General features: G+C 34.8%; 1 protein-coding gene across 1 annotated transcript in view; it reads right to left on the bottom strand.

Moving 5' to 3' along the window:
• LOC112054577 (ATP-citrate synthase) overlaps positions 1 to 14706 on the bottom strand; it is a 77797-nt gene extending 63091 nt beyond the window's left edge. Inside the window, exon 1 of the mRNA XM_052890026.1 lies at positions 14548 to 14706. The gene's annotated coding sequence lies outside the window, so the exon portion shown is untranslated. The remainder of the gene's footprint in view (positions 1 to 14547) is intronic.
• Between the last annotated feature and the right edge of the window lie 733 nt (positions 14707 to 15439).

Genomic DNA, 15439 nt, shown 5'->3' with positions numbered 1-15439 from the left:
TTGGACGGAAAAGGGATTTTTATTTTTTAAATGTTTGAGATAAAAATCACATTTTATACGACCTTGCTAAATAAAAATAAGTTAAAATTATTGTATTTTTTTACTGCCTCTCGGTACAGCCTTGGCTATAAAAACATTTTTTTTATCAAGAGTAGGGAATCTTCCTTGCTTCTTTGTGTGTATTGTATACGTAATGCCTAGCTTAATATAAAGGTCGTGGGTTCGACCTCTGTCAACGATTTTTTTACTATTAGACATGTTACGTGCCTACAAAATCACCGAAAAAAATTAATCGCATTTAGCGACTGCACTACACACACATGCAAAATTTTGTGTTTACTTACATTTTTACCCATCTTAAACACAAAACTAGATATTGTAGACAATATTTATACTAGAGCCTTTTTTGATGAGTACTATTTATAAATACATACTGTTTATAAATAAATAAATAAGGAATGAGTATATAAGACCGTGATAGCCTAGTGGATATGATCTCTGCCTCCGATTCCGGAGGGTGTGGGTTCGAATTCGGTCCGGGGCATGCACCTCCAACTTTTCAGTTGTATGCATTTTAAGAAATTATATATCACGTGTCTCAAACGGTGAAGGAAAACATCGTGAGGAAACCTGCACACCAGAGAATTTTCTTAATTCTCTGCGTGTGTGAAGTCTGCCAATCCGCATTGGGCCAGCGTGGTGGGCTATTGGCCTAACCCCTCTCATTCTGAGAGGAGACTCGAGCTCAGCAGTGAGCCGAATATGGGTTGATAACGATATAAGAGGAAGTCTGAAGGTGGCGCCAGTGACAGAAAAATTGAGGAGTAGAAGGTTAACTTGGAATGGACATGTAATGCGTAGAGAGGAAAGTCATATTACTAGGAAAATGTTGAATGTGCAAGTGGAAGGTCATAAGAGGAGAGGAAGGCCAAAGAAGAGATGGTTGGATTGTGTGAAAGAGGACATGTGTGTAAAAGGAGTGGATGATGAGTTGACGAGTAATAGAGACGAATGGAAAAGATTGACATATTTTTCCGACCCCACTTAAGTGGTTAAGGATAGGGGTAAGGAGATGATAACTGTTTACCAACAAACAAATTAAAAATGAGGTATAAATCACTAGTCATTTCACAAATAATAATAATTATAATTAACATGTTCTTAAATTAATAAAAAAAAATGATTAATAAGCTTAGAACAATTAGATATGTTTAATATATTTTATATAACATTTTTTATACAAACCACATAATTTAAAACAAATAAGTTATGAAATGACATGCGTTTTCAACCTTCATTTCTAATTTATTTGTTGGTAAACAGTACTTATCAAGAAAGGCTGTAGTCAAAGTCATTGTCAAAGTCAAAATTCATTTATTTCAAATAGGCTTAGTTTACTAGCTCTTTTGAAACGTCAGGTAATAATAAACTTAAGATAATGGTGATAATATAATAATGACTTCCGGTCGGCAGTGCAAACAAGTGACACTTTGCTATTTTTTCTCTCAGTTTTTAATTTAACATCAGTGTAAATACTTACGAAATTTCCACAATAACACTCGCAACTTGAGAATAAAGTAACGAAGTACTCATACGAAGTGAAATCTGAGTGAAATTAGTGCTAAAAGTACAGAAACGAAGTTTGAATTACAACAAATTATACAATTGGAGGTTATCGGCCATTATTAAACTGTCATAATAAACCATAAACAATTGAAGTTGTCTGACAGAAACGTATGACCAACATAACCATTTACCAAGTTTCCGGCTCTGAGTTCTAGCCCTTTTGTGGCCAACATTACCACATTCAACATATTGGACAGATAATAATAGTAAGTGCTCCACGGTGATTCGTAGACAAAGAAAATAATAGACGTACAGTTAACATTCGTCATTTCGTCAAATACGAAAACAACAAAAGAGAAAGTGGAATTATTTATTTATTTATTTATCTACTATAAAAGATATTTAAAGCTATCGGCGAGAGATTCTTACGTTCCGTTCCACGTAGTAATTTTATCATGGAAAATGCAAATCTAATTCAAGATCTTTTTGAAAAAATGAAAATAGAAATGGCCAACCAAACAAAAGAAATTATATCAAAGATGGATGAGAAGATATTTCCGTTGTTAACTGACATAAAAGAACTCAAAGCAGAAAACAGTAATTTGAAGGAAAAAATCGCAAACTTTGAAAAATTTAAGAGGAAAAATAATATCATCATTCACGGTCTTCAGGAAAATGAGAAAACGTCTAGAGAACTCATGACTGTAACAGTAGAAAAAATAAAAAATGATCTCAACATTTCACTGGAAAATAGAGATATCGACAACATACACCGAATAGGGAAAAAAGACATCAAAGATACAAGAGTAAAACCAATTATCATATCATTTGTAAATGGTTGGAAGAAAAATGAAATAATATTAAACAGAAAGAAACTTAAAGATGGATATATTTCAGAGGACTTCCCCAAGGAAGTTCTGTTAAAAAGAAGAGAACTGCAAACAGAATTAATAGAAGAAAGAAATAAAGGCAATTGGGCGATCATAAAGTATGATAAGCTTATTATCAAGGAAGGTGAAGGAACATCAAATGTAGAAAAACGTAAAAGACAGGAATCTAACTCACCAAACAACAACTTACAACTGCCAAGAAAACAACATATAACCTCAAAAACAAACAGAGTGAATGCGTTCGACATAATGAGAGGTAGAAGTAACTCCCTGACATCATCTACACTAACATCCGAACGCAGCTCATAGGATAATGTCATCAGCCACCGGAACAAAACAAATAATATAAATAAACAGCAATCCACTAACAAAATTAAACCATTTCCCAAGCCGACTGGTCCTCGTGGGAAAGTAGACCATTACCCTCTTTCCAAAAATAAAACTAAGAAGCTAAAAGAGAATAGTTTAAAAATTTGTACATACAATATAAGATCTCTGTCATCAACCGAAAAATACCTGGAATTAACATATGCATTGGAAAAAGTAAATTACGATATAATAGGACTCTCGGAAGTAAGAAGAATGGGTTGTAATATCGAAGAGTACGATGATTGTATTTTATGCTATATTGGACAAACTAAAGGATTATATGGGGTGGGGTTCATGATAAAAAAATCTCTGAAAGACCACATAACCAACTTCATTGGCATCTCAGAAAGAGTAGCATTATTGCAACTGAAGTTTGAAGACCTTAACTTATCGGTTATCCAAGTTTATGCACCTACAGAAAACTCAAATGAAGAAGAAATTCAAAAACTGTACAATGATCTTAGAAAAGCACACGAACTAGCTGATGAAAAAGTTCTAGTAATTGGCGACTTTAATGCCAAAATAGGGCAGCCTAAAACTGAGGAGTACCCTATTATGGGGAAATACGGTTACGGAGAAAGAAACGAAAGAGGCACGAGATTACTAGAATATGCCTTTGAATACAGATTGGCGATAATGAACACATATTTTAAAAAGAAAACAAGCAAAAAATGGACTTGGGAATCCCCAGATCACAAATACAGGAACGAAATTGACTTCATTATGACTAACAATTCAAAATTAATAACGAACTTCGAGATACTGAATAAAATGAACTATTCTTCTGATCATAGACTCTTAAGAGCTACAGTAAGCCTACGTTTTCCGAAAATAAGCAGAAGGGATTTCAAATCAACTCCAAATGCCTTACTTACACAATTTGATATTAATGCATACATAAATAAACTTGAAACTTACAAATTTGAAGAAAAACTAGAAAAAACTCTGAATGTACAAGACTACTATGACTCTCTAGAAAAAGCACTAACATCATGTGCAACTTTAAAAATGACCGAAAAGAGAAAGAAGAAATATAAAATATTTAGTGACAGCACTGTATCATTAATAAAAAGACGCACTGAACTTATATGGACAAAAAATAAAACTAAAGAGACAAAAATGGAACTTGCACGACTATTTAAGCAAACAAACAAAGAAATAAAAAAAGACTACAAAATTCATAGACAGAACATCATTACACAAAACATAACTAAGTTCAGGAGCACAAAGAGAGCATTCAAGGAGCTGAGCTTACATAAACAATGGATTCAAAAATTAGAAACAAATTCGGAAGAAACAAAATGTAGAAAAGACATAATAGATCAGGCAACTAATTTCTTTAGAGAACTGTATGAGAAAAGGGACCTAGAGGACAACGTTCAAGAGTTGTCAAATTGTATTCCTAACACAGATAGTATTTCCACAATAGAGGCAAACGAAGTATATGAACACATTAAACTACTAAAAAGTGCAAAAAGCTCAGGTCCTGATAGAATCAATAATGAAATGCTGAAACATGCTGCACCTATTCTGATAAATCACTTCACACGACTATTTAACCTTATATTAGAAACGGAATCTGTTCCAAAACAGTGGTGCACATCTGATATAATTCTGTTATATAAAAAAGGCAATCCGCATGATGTCGGCAACTACAGACCCATAAGTCTATTGGCATGTTTATATAAGCTTTTTGCATCGATAATCCTAAAAAGAATATCAGTACAGATTGACGAAACACAACCAATAGAACAGGCAGGATTTCGATCAGGTTATAGTACGACTGACCATCTACATTCCCTAGGACAAGTGATAGAGAAGTACAAAGAGTTTAGGTGGCCACTTTACATAGCCTTTATAGACTATAGTAAGGCATTCGATAGTATAAGCCATAATTCTATTTGGGACACATTATCATCACTGGACATTAACAGAAAGTATATAAATATCCTGAAGTATATATATAACAACGCCACAAGCAGAGTTAAACTCGAAACCAGAGGAGAAGAAATAAGAATAGAAAGGGGAGTAAGGCAAGGTGATCCTCTGTCACCAAAACTCTTTATCGCTGTCCTGGAGAATATCTTCAAACAACTAGACTGGAAAATGAAGGGATTATATGTGGGCGGTGCCTATCTGAGCCACTTGAGATTCGCGGACGACATTGTTATACTCTCCGAAACATCGAGAGAATTAGGAACTATGATACAGTCACTGGTTAAAGAAAGTGCTAGAGTTGGACTTGAGATGAATGCTTCCAAAACAAAAATAATGACAAATAGCCAAAAAATTCCTATAAACATATATGGCAACTACATAGAATATGTGGATAAATATATATACCTGGGTAAACAAGTATCTTTCAGCACAACAAATAACGAAGAAGAAGTGGAAAGAAGGTGTAAAATAACCTGGAACAAATTCTGGTCCTTGAAGGAAATTTTAAAAGGTAATTATACTACAGATATGAAAAAAAATGTAATTGACACTTGTCTTTTGCCCAGCTTATTGTATGGATGTCAGACATGGGCTTTCACGCATACAGTGAAAACTAAGCTAAGAACAACACAAAGGTCGATTGAAAGAAGTATACTAAAACTAAGGAAAATTCAAAAAATAAGGGCAGAAATTATCCGACAAAAAACAAAAATCACTGACGCTGTGACACAGGCTCTAAAATTGAAATGGCAATGGGCTGGGCATATATCAAGAATTAAAGACAGTAGATGGACCATAAAAGTCACAAACTGGAAAGGTCCACCTGGAAAGAGAAGCGTCGGCAGACCAACTAAAAGGTGGGCTGATGACATCATTATCAAAACAGGGCGAGAATGGATGTCTCTCGCAAAAGATAGAGATTACTGGAAGAAGAAAGAGGAGGCCTTCACCCAAACGGGATCCACATCACAAGAAGATAACTAACCATACTAACATTAGAATTAATATATAGATATAATTATAATTTAAACTAACACACCTAACAAACGTTTGAAATGTAAATTGATGTGGAAATAAAAGGCTTTATTATTATTATTATTATTATAATGGTGATAATAATTATTCGAAACTGAAAATTAAAGTTACGAGGGTTCCAAACGCGCCTTGGTCCAAAAAGAGCCCACAACAAACTCAGCCAGGTAACTCAGTAACTCAGCTAGTATACGTATTATGTGTTTAAATAACTTTCGTTATAACAAGCGACAAAATCAAATGAAGACAATTATGCACATTTGTCCGCCTCAGTTTTTACGCCCTATTGTCATATCTCTTATATTAAATATCGTAGCCCGCTGTGTGTCTCTGAATCTTCATAGGAGGCTCCTAGTTGCCAACCGCGTGATTAATAATAATTATAGTGAATCTAATAAAAATTTTAATAAAAAAAATACAACCGACTTCAAAACCTAAAAACGTACCCACTAAACTAAAAAGCGAAAAATAACATCATAATATGTTCTACCTGCTGATCAGTATGAAGTCGGTGCTAAGCCGGTGATGTATTAATTCAAGCCATGTGAGCATATCTTATAGATTTAGATTTTGCAGACAGTGTTGTTTCATGTGGTCCTGTCAGAAATGGCTTAAATTAAGACAACACCGGCTAAGCACCGACTTCATACTGATCAGCAGGTAGAACATATTATGATGTTATTTTTCGCTTTTTAGTTTAGTGGGTACGTTTTTAGGTTTTGAAGTCGGTTGTATTTTTTTTATTAAAATTTTTATTATTTTTCAATTTTTAGTGTAAAATTTCATCTCAAACGAATACATCAGACCCCTAATGACAGTCACAACCCATCTTGGTACAAAATTCTCAGCAATACAAATTAATCAAGCCCAAGCACAAGGTAGCTACCGTAAACCGTCAAGGGGTTCCCTTCATTGACCTTGGTCTTCATCATCAGACCCCTAATAACAAACACAACTCATCTAGGTAGAAAGTTCTCAGCAATACGAATTAATCAAGGCCAAACACAAGGTAGTTACTGTAAACTGTTAAGGAGTTCCCTTAATTGTCCTTGGTCTTCATCACAGAACCCCTAAATGACAGTCACAACTTATCTATGTGGAATGTTCTCATTAATACAAATTAATCAAGCCCAAACACAAGGTAACTGCTGTAAATCGCCAAGGAGTTCCCTCGTCTGTTTTATGACTCCATCATCAGATCGATTTTAAACCGTCATAATATTGTATTTCTTAAAAGTACTAGATGGAAAAGTTTACGAACACACTAGACACCCATATAATTTTTGAAAGTTCCCCTCAATTTCTCCAGGATTCCATCATCAGATCTTGTCATGATGGCAATGGGACCAAATGGGGACTATACCGTTTCAAACAAAAAAAGAATTTTTGAAATCGGTCCAGGCGTCTTTGAGTAATCGGTGTACATACATAAAAAAAAAAAAAAAAAAAAAAAAAAAAAAAAAAAAAAAAAAAAAAAAAAAGAACCTCCTCCTTTTTGAAGTCGGTTAAAAATACATTTATCGATCCAATGTACCTACTCGTATATTGATTCAATTTTCCTTCCAGTATTTCACAGTGTACTTTGACATCCTAGTGTCGAGTAAAGAGTCAATATTGACTTCATCACGTATACCTGACAATAATCTATACTAATGTTATAAAGCTGAAGAGTTTGTTTGTTTGATTGAACGCGCTAATCTCAGGAACTACTGGTCCGATTTAAAAAAAATTTCAGTGTTAGATAGCCCATTCATCGAGGAAGGTTATAGGCTATATATTATCTCCATATTCCTACGGGAACGGGAACCACGCGGGTAAAACCGCGCGGCGTCAGCTAGCCTATACTAATATTATAAAGCTGAAGAGTTTGTTTGGTTGAACGCGCTAATCTCAGGAACTACTGGACAAATTTGAAAAATTCTTTCAGTGTTAGATAGTTCATTCATCGAGGAAGGCTATAGGCTATAATTATCCCCATATTCCTACGGGAACGGGAACCACGCGGTTATAACTGCTCGGTGTAAACTAGTTAATAATTTTATAGTGAATCCAATTCGCATTGGAGTAGTGTGGTGGACCTAAAAACCATATCCAGGGCCAGGCCTTATAGGAGGCCTATAATGAAGGCCTGGGCCATATTGGGCTAATCAAATAGATAATCATGATACTTACATGTCAAGTCAAACAAAGGTATGTATACACAGACCGGTTTAAAAGTTGTTTGTGGTTAATTTATATTCGCACCTAACATCGCACCTTCAGTAATGGACCGAAGGGCCTCTGTGGCGCAGTAGGTTAAGACGGAGGTCCTGGGTTCGATCCCCAGCTGGGTCAATCGAGGTTTGCTCACATATTTAGAAAAAATAGAAGAAAGAAAGAAAATATATTTATTACTACATTATGCCACACATCACAATTACTTAAGAATAATACCCTGCGATATGTGGCATAACCTAGAAAAAGGTCCTAGCTCAGCATATTGCTGTATGCTCCCCATAAACAAAGAACATACAGCATTGATTTTCAGCTAGGACCCAGTTCTCAGTGCCACCACAAAAACAGGCAACATAAACCTATATTTAAAGCAAAACCAAATTAAAACTTATAACTAGTTTACAAAATATAAAAAAGAACAAAAAAGAAAAATTATATAACATTAAAGTACCTACAATATTAAAACCAACAATCAAATTTATTCCCAAGTTTAAATTCACCTACTATACTATTATTATTATATTTACTTACTATAACTACATAATAAATAAAAAAGAAAAAGAATAAATAGAAAGAAATAGAATTTAAACTTTAACTTGTAGTAGGGGAGCCGAAGAGGGGATTTTTGCAGTTACTCGAGCGCGGCAGATGAACATAAGGGAGTATACCTTGCACGTTGTTCAGTACCTCCACCAAGTATGAGCTCATAATATTGGTGGGTGCGATTAGGGCAAACAAAAAAAAAACTAACTTCACAAATACTCAACCAGCACGTCAGATTGAGATAAGTTAGTTGAGTTGATAGCTAAAAGATGAATGAATGAATGAATGAAATATACTTTATTGTACACCAAAAATAATAATAACAGGCAAGAAATTAACTTAAAAACTAATGTACAATTGGCGGTCTTATCGCTAATGAGCGATCTCTTCCAGACAACCAATCGAAAAAGAGAAAATAAATACAAGGAATAATGCATAATGACGGGTGTACCCATAAAAAGAAAAGTAGAAGATACATTACACTTAGATAATAATATATTAAATCAAAATCAATATATATATATATATATGAACACATACGAATATACATACATACCTACCAACAATTACATTTATTCCTACACAAATAACGATACATACAAATAAATATATATATATAACATAAGCATACATACGAAAATTGTATTTAAATAATTTAGATGTAAAAAGTAAGAAACAAGACAAAGATGACCATTTCGAAAATCTGACAGTTTGAGCGTAACGTAATGGAATAGGAGGGTTTCAAAGTTACAATAAAAAAAACCCTTATATTTTTTTTATCGAGCCACGATTGCGGTTAATTTTTTACTTATTTTGAATGAAATAATCTCCTGAATAATCGCTCATGTTTTCTGATGATTTCAGTAAGTCAAAGTAATAAAAATTCTCTTTAAAGACTGTAGTTTTTCTCCCCACCACTGAAAGGGAAAAAATTATATAACCAATTATTATTTCTATCATCTAATCTACCAGATCTAATCGATTCCAATGACGCTGTAGTAACTGCAAATTTAGCATCCAGGGCTCCCCTACTATTGCAAATATCTATTGCCGAAATTGCGAATGGATGGTTTAAGAATTTTTAAGCTTTTAAAAAATGTCGAGCAAGAAAAATTTTCAAAATTCTTCAAACCATTGTCTAAGACTGAAGATAGTAGAAGATAGAAGAATAGTTAATCAATGACTTTTCTTTATATATTTGTTATTTTTTTCCAAAAAAAATTAGTTTCCAGTGTTCAAGACGGGGGTCCTGGGTTCGATCCCCAGCTGGGTCAATCGAGGTTTGCTCCAGGTCTGGCTGGGCTTCGGCCGTGGCTACTAACCACCCTACCGGCAAACCGCCAAGCGATTTAGGGTTCCGGTACTAAGTCGCGTAGAAGAAAGGGGTGTGGATTTTCATCCCCCTCCTAACAAGTTAGCCCGTATTTGATTGCCACTTACCATCAGGTGAGATTGTGGTCTAGGACTGACTTGTAAAGAATATTAAAAAAAATGCTTTTACTATAGGTAAATACCACAACCAATCATGAAGATTTTTTTTGGTTTTTTTCTTTACAAGTTAGCCCTTGACTACAATCTCACCTGATGGTAAGTGATGATGCAATCTAAGATGGAAGCGGGCTAACTTGTTAGGAGGAGGATGAAAATATACACCCCTTTCGCTTTCTACACGACATCATCGGGCCGTGGCTAGTCACCATACCGGCAGGGTCTTTGCCGGTAGGGTGGTCACTAGCCACGGCCGAAGCCTCCCACCAGCCAAACCTTAATTAAGCTGCCTGTGTGCGAATTCCTATCCAAATACGTTCAGCTTCAAAGTTTTTGAGTTATTGAGAAACAAACATACAAACTTTCACCAAAACCTTGCGACGTAGTCATAAAGGTCTACTGAGGGACCGGTTAAGTTATTAGCAAAATATTTCCGTATACGCCACAAACTACAACGTATTTTGTTTTTTAACCAACTTTATAAAAGACTAGCGGACGCTTGCGACTTCGTCCGCGTGAAACTCGATGTAAACTTTCAACTACCCCTATCCTACCCCCACCCTAACCCTTACCCCACCCCTACCCTACCCATATCCCTACCTTACCTTGCAGCGTACGCAAAATAAGTAACTTTTCTGGTTGATTTTTACACCTTGTGTCCGAAAAACCCAAATATCCTACGGAACCCTATTTTTTCAAAAATAAAATTTAGCCTATGTTACTTGTGAATAGCTTTCGTATGGTGAAAGAATTTTTAAAATCGGTCCAGTAGTTTTTGAGCCTATTCATTACAAACAAACAAACAAACAAACAAACAAACATACAAACAAAGTTTTCCTCTATAATATTAGTATAGATGTAATTTCGTGTCGATTTTTGTGTGGAGGTCAACGATTATTACTATTAGATATGTAATTGTATATGTAGTTTAATTTAGTACAGTAAAAGCTCTTTATTCACGCTTCCTTTATTCACGTTTTCACTATTCGCGGATAAAAAAGTTGCGTCCCAATTCCCATATTCGAGGCTAAATATTTCGTTATTCGCGGATCTCACTGACGAAACTGACGTAAAATGTGCAAATTTAAACTTTAACTTGCAAATACCTATTGCCGAAATTGCGAAATTGGTTTAAGAATGCCACTGCTTAAAATCACACTGAATAAAAAAAAAATGTCGAGCAAGAAAAAAATTCAAAATTCTTCAAACCATTGTCTAAGACTGAAGATAGTAGAAGATAGAAGAATAGTTAATCAATAACTTCAAATGATTGTTTTTTCTTTATATATTTGTTATTTTTCTCAAAAAATTTTAGTTTCCAGTGTTAGAAATGTACATATTTTTGTGAGACTTAAAGTATAATATAGTTTGAAAGATATTGGATTTTTATTATTTACGAAATAACAAACATTACGTCATATATAATACAATATTTATATAATACAATATAATACAATATTTTAATTTTTTAGGGGTCCGTACCTTAAAAAGAAAAATGCGGAAACCTTTTAGGACCACTTTATTGCCTTTCTATCTGTCTGTTCATCTTTCCATCTGTCGCGACATCCCACTTCTGATTTTTTATCAAATTAAACTTAAAACTAATATAAAATATAAAAGCCCCCAGAATCACAAAAAAAGATAAAAATAAAAAAAAAAATAAAAAAAATAGGCACTTACTGAATAAGTAGGTATTAACTATAAAAGTGTAATTGATAAAGATAAAAGTAAATTAATAAAGTTTAATTAATCCGCCAGCAAGAAATATATTGCTTATCACAATTCCAATTAGTTAATTAATTAAGTAATCACCTATTATTTTTTAATTACAATTCTTAACGTAAAATACCTAGGATTAGGCTTTCTTTATAGTTTATGCTGGTTTTAGGTTCCTTTTTAATTTTAATTGATTTGTTTTTTTTTTTGTTTCTATATTTTCTACCGAAAGAAAACGGTTAGGTACTTATATATTAATTTTAATTTGTTTTTATAGTTCTATATTTTGTACCCGGGCCTGAAAGAAAATAGTTACCTATGACAAACAATAAATCTGATAATTTATTTCCTTTTTCGGAATTATTATTAAAAAATTCAAAAAAAGGTGTTCAAAAAGATCTTAATGGAAAAAATAATTATATTTCACTTTTTTATCATCAATATATTTTATAACTAGCGGACGCCTGCGACTTCGTCTGCGTGAAACCCTACTACTACGCCTATCCCTACTCTACCCTACCCCTACCTTACTCCTACCCTACCCCTATCCTACCCCTATCCTACTATCCTTATGGTAGAGACCATGCGACGGCGACGGAAGCTTAAAAAATGGAGTAACATCTCTCGTTTTCTTAACATTTCCCTTCACTGCTCTGCTCCTATTGATTGTAGCGTGATGAATAGTATACTATAACCTGCCCAGGAGTATGAAGAATAATTGTACCAAGTTTCGTTAAAATCCGTCGAGTAGTTTTTGTTTCTATAAAGAACATACAGACAGACAGACAGACAGACAGACAGACAGACAGACAGACAGACAGACAGACAGACAGACAGACAGACAAAAATTTTACTTATTGCATTTTTGGCATCAGTATCGACCACTAATCACCCCCTGATAGTTATTTTGGAAATATATTTCATGTACAGAATTGACCTCTCTACAGATTTATTATAAGTACTAGCGGACGCCCGCGACTTCGTCCGCGTAAATTTCGATGTCAACTTTACTACTACCCCTACTCTATCCTACCCCTACCCTACCCTACCACTACCCCAACCCTACCCTACCTAACCCCTACATCTACCCTACCCCTACCCTACCCCTACCTTACCTACACCCTACCCCCATCCTACCCCTACCCTCCCCGTACCCTATCCCTTTCCTACCCCTATCCCACCCGTACCCCTATCTCACGCCTATCCTACCCCTACCCTACCACTTCCCTATCCTACCCGTACCTCTACCTACCACTACCCTACCTCTACCCCAACCCTACCCTACCTAACCCCTACGTCTACCCTACCCCTACCCTACCCTACCCTACCCCTACCCCCACCCTACCCCTACCCTACCCCTACCTTACCTACACCCTACATCCTACCCCTACCCTCCCCACATCCTACCCCTACCCTCCCCGTACCCTATCCCTTTCCTACCCGTACCTCTACCCTACCACTACCCTACCTCTACCCCTACCCTACCTCTACCCCTACCCTACCACTACCCTAAACCCGGCCCCCTACGCTTCCCTACCCGTACCCTACCCTACCCTGTAACTTCTCTATCTTACTCCTACCCTTAGCAAAATCGGTCCAGTCCTTCGAAAGTGGTGGTATGACCAAGAGAAATAGAGACTTCTATGCTAATAATATAAAGAGGTAAAGCTCGTGTGGTTGTAGGAGGTAATCTCTGGATCTACTGGACCGATTTGGAAGATTGTTTTACCAATAGAAAGCTACGTTATTTGCGAGTGTCATAGGCTATGTTTGATCCCCATATTCACACGGGAACGGGAACTACGTAAATGTAAGCGCCGGGCGTCATATAGCGGAATTTCTGCGTCTTTTAGAAATTTTGTATTATCTCCGAAACTATTTAAGTAATTAACATACTGTACAGGGCAAATCTTATCTCCATAATATCCTTGTAATTATTAAATAATTTATTTTAATAAGGATTAAAGTTTAGTTGTATAAATAATGACGTAAACCTAAGTATATAAAATTAATATTTTTTAAAACACAAAAGGTACTATATCTGCTAATATATAGAAGATAGATATATGGTGTCGCGGACTTTTTTGTAGAACTTTTAAAGATACATAAAGCCTCCATACATTAATTTAAATTTTACACAATAATTAAGCCAGCGCATGCGAATAAGTCTGTTTAAGAGGATTTTCAGTCCGACCTGTATGACTAAAACTGTGATAACTCGGCTAATATATATGATACCAATATAACATATAGCCTATAGCACTCCCCGATAATGTAGCATTCTACTGGTGAAAAAATTTTTAAAATCGGACCAGTAGTTCCGAAGATTACCCCATTTAAAAAATGTGACAAACTTACAAACTTACAAACTTTACCTCTTTATAATATTAGTATAGAAGTATAGATAGATAAAATGTGAAAAAAGCACTTGTGAATCAGCATAACGCAATCTTTTATTAAGTGCTTATATAATGTTTTTTTAGCTTTATTTATCTATAACAATAAATTAAATTTAAAATTTCACAAATTAAAAACCTTACTTAATTCAAATACGAAAAGTTGCACCGTCAAATGACGGGAACGCGAAAATTCATTCAAACATTATGAATTCCGTGCGTTTCCTCACACTATTACCATATATAATGAACATACGTAGCGTCATACGGTTTATTTAAAAGTAAAACTAACACTTGTTGAGACTGTATTAACTTTCCCTTGACGTAATATACTTAAAACTCGGTAAACTTGATACTTAGTTAACTTAAAATGTAATAAAAACTGTACGACATACATTTAAAGACGTCTTCGGCCGAATGCGAAATCCAGTAGGAATTTTATCACGATTTTATCACATGCGATATATTTTCAATGCCGCGCGAACGTCCGACGCGCGCGGAATCCAAAGGCCAACTGAATGTAAAGCCATTAGCTGTAATATGCTGGAGAATGGAACTGATAGCAAGTCAATGCATACGTCATACGTTGTTAATAGTGACGTATCTTTGGAGTTACGTGCCTTGTTTTTAGAGTTCCGAACGTAATGTACAAAAACGGAACCCTTATATGATCACTTGCAAACATTCGAATGTCCGTCTGTTTTCTCCGAATCTACGGAACCAATTAAGTTGAAATTTAATACACATATCCCAAACGCATTGGTTTGCCGTGAATAGATGAAATCAGAATGTGGACAAGATGGAAAGTTGCAAAAATAAAATAAAAGGTCTGACTTTTTAGTTACTTTAGTAACTAAAAAGTTTGAAAAAAAATATCATTATAAATATACAAAAAACCCGACTATGGCATGGGGTGACAAACATTGGTATTTCATAATTTGCTCGTATGAAACTATTATTTTTTCCCCGCCTGCAGCACCATGAAGAATTTAGTCGGATCTCTATATAAATATGCAGATACTTGTTTTTCTCTTTTCATTAACCGACTTCCAAAAAGGAGGAGGTTCTACGTTCGGCTGTATGTATGTTTTTTTTTTTTTTTATGAACTGAAATAAAAATTTTAATAAAAAAAATTCAACCGACTTCCAACTCAAAAAATAACTTTAACTAAAAAGCAAAAAATAACATCCTACCTATGTGCTACCTTCTGATTAGTTTGAAGGCGGTGCCAAGCCAGTGTCGTGTTTTAATTAAAACTGTTTCTGGAATAACCCCAGAAATTTTGT

This window comes from Bicyclus anynana, chromosome 26, assembly GCF_947172395.1.
Source record: "Bicyclus anynana chromosome 26, ilBicAnyn1.1, whole genome shotgun sequence".
Lineage (NCBI taxonomy): Eukaryota > Metazoa > Arthropoda > Insecta > Lepidoptera > Nymphalidae > Bicyclus > Bicyclus anynana.
The sequence above is the reverse complement of the archived record's forward strand: the minus strand, read 5'-3'. Positions and strand labels throughout refer to the sequence as shown.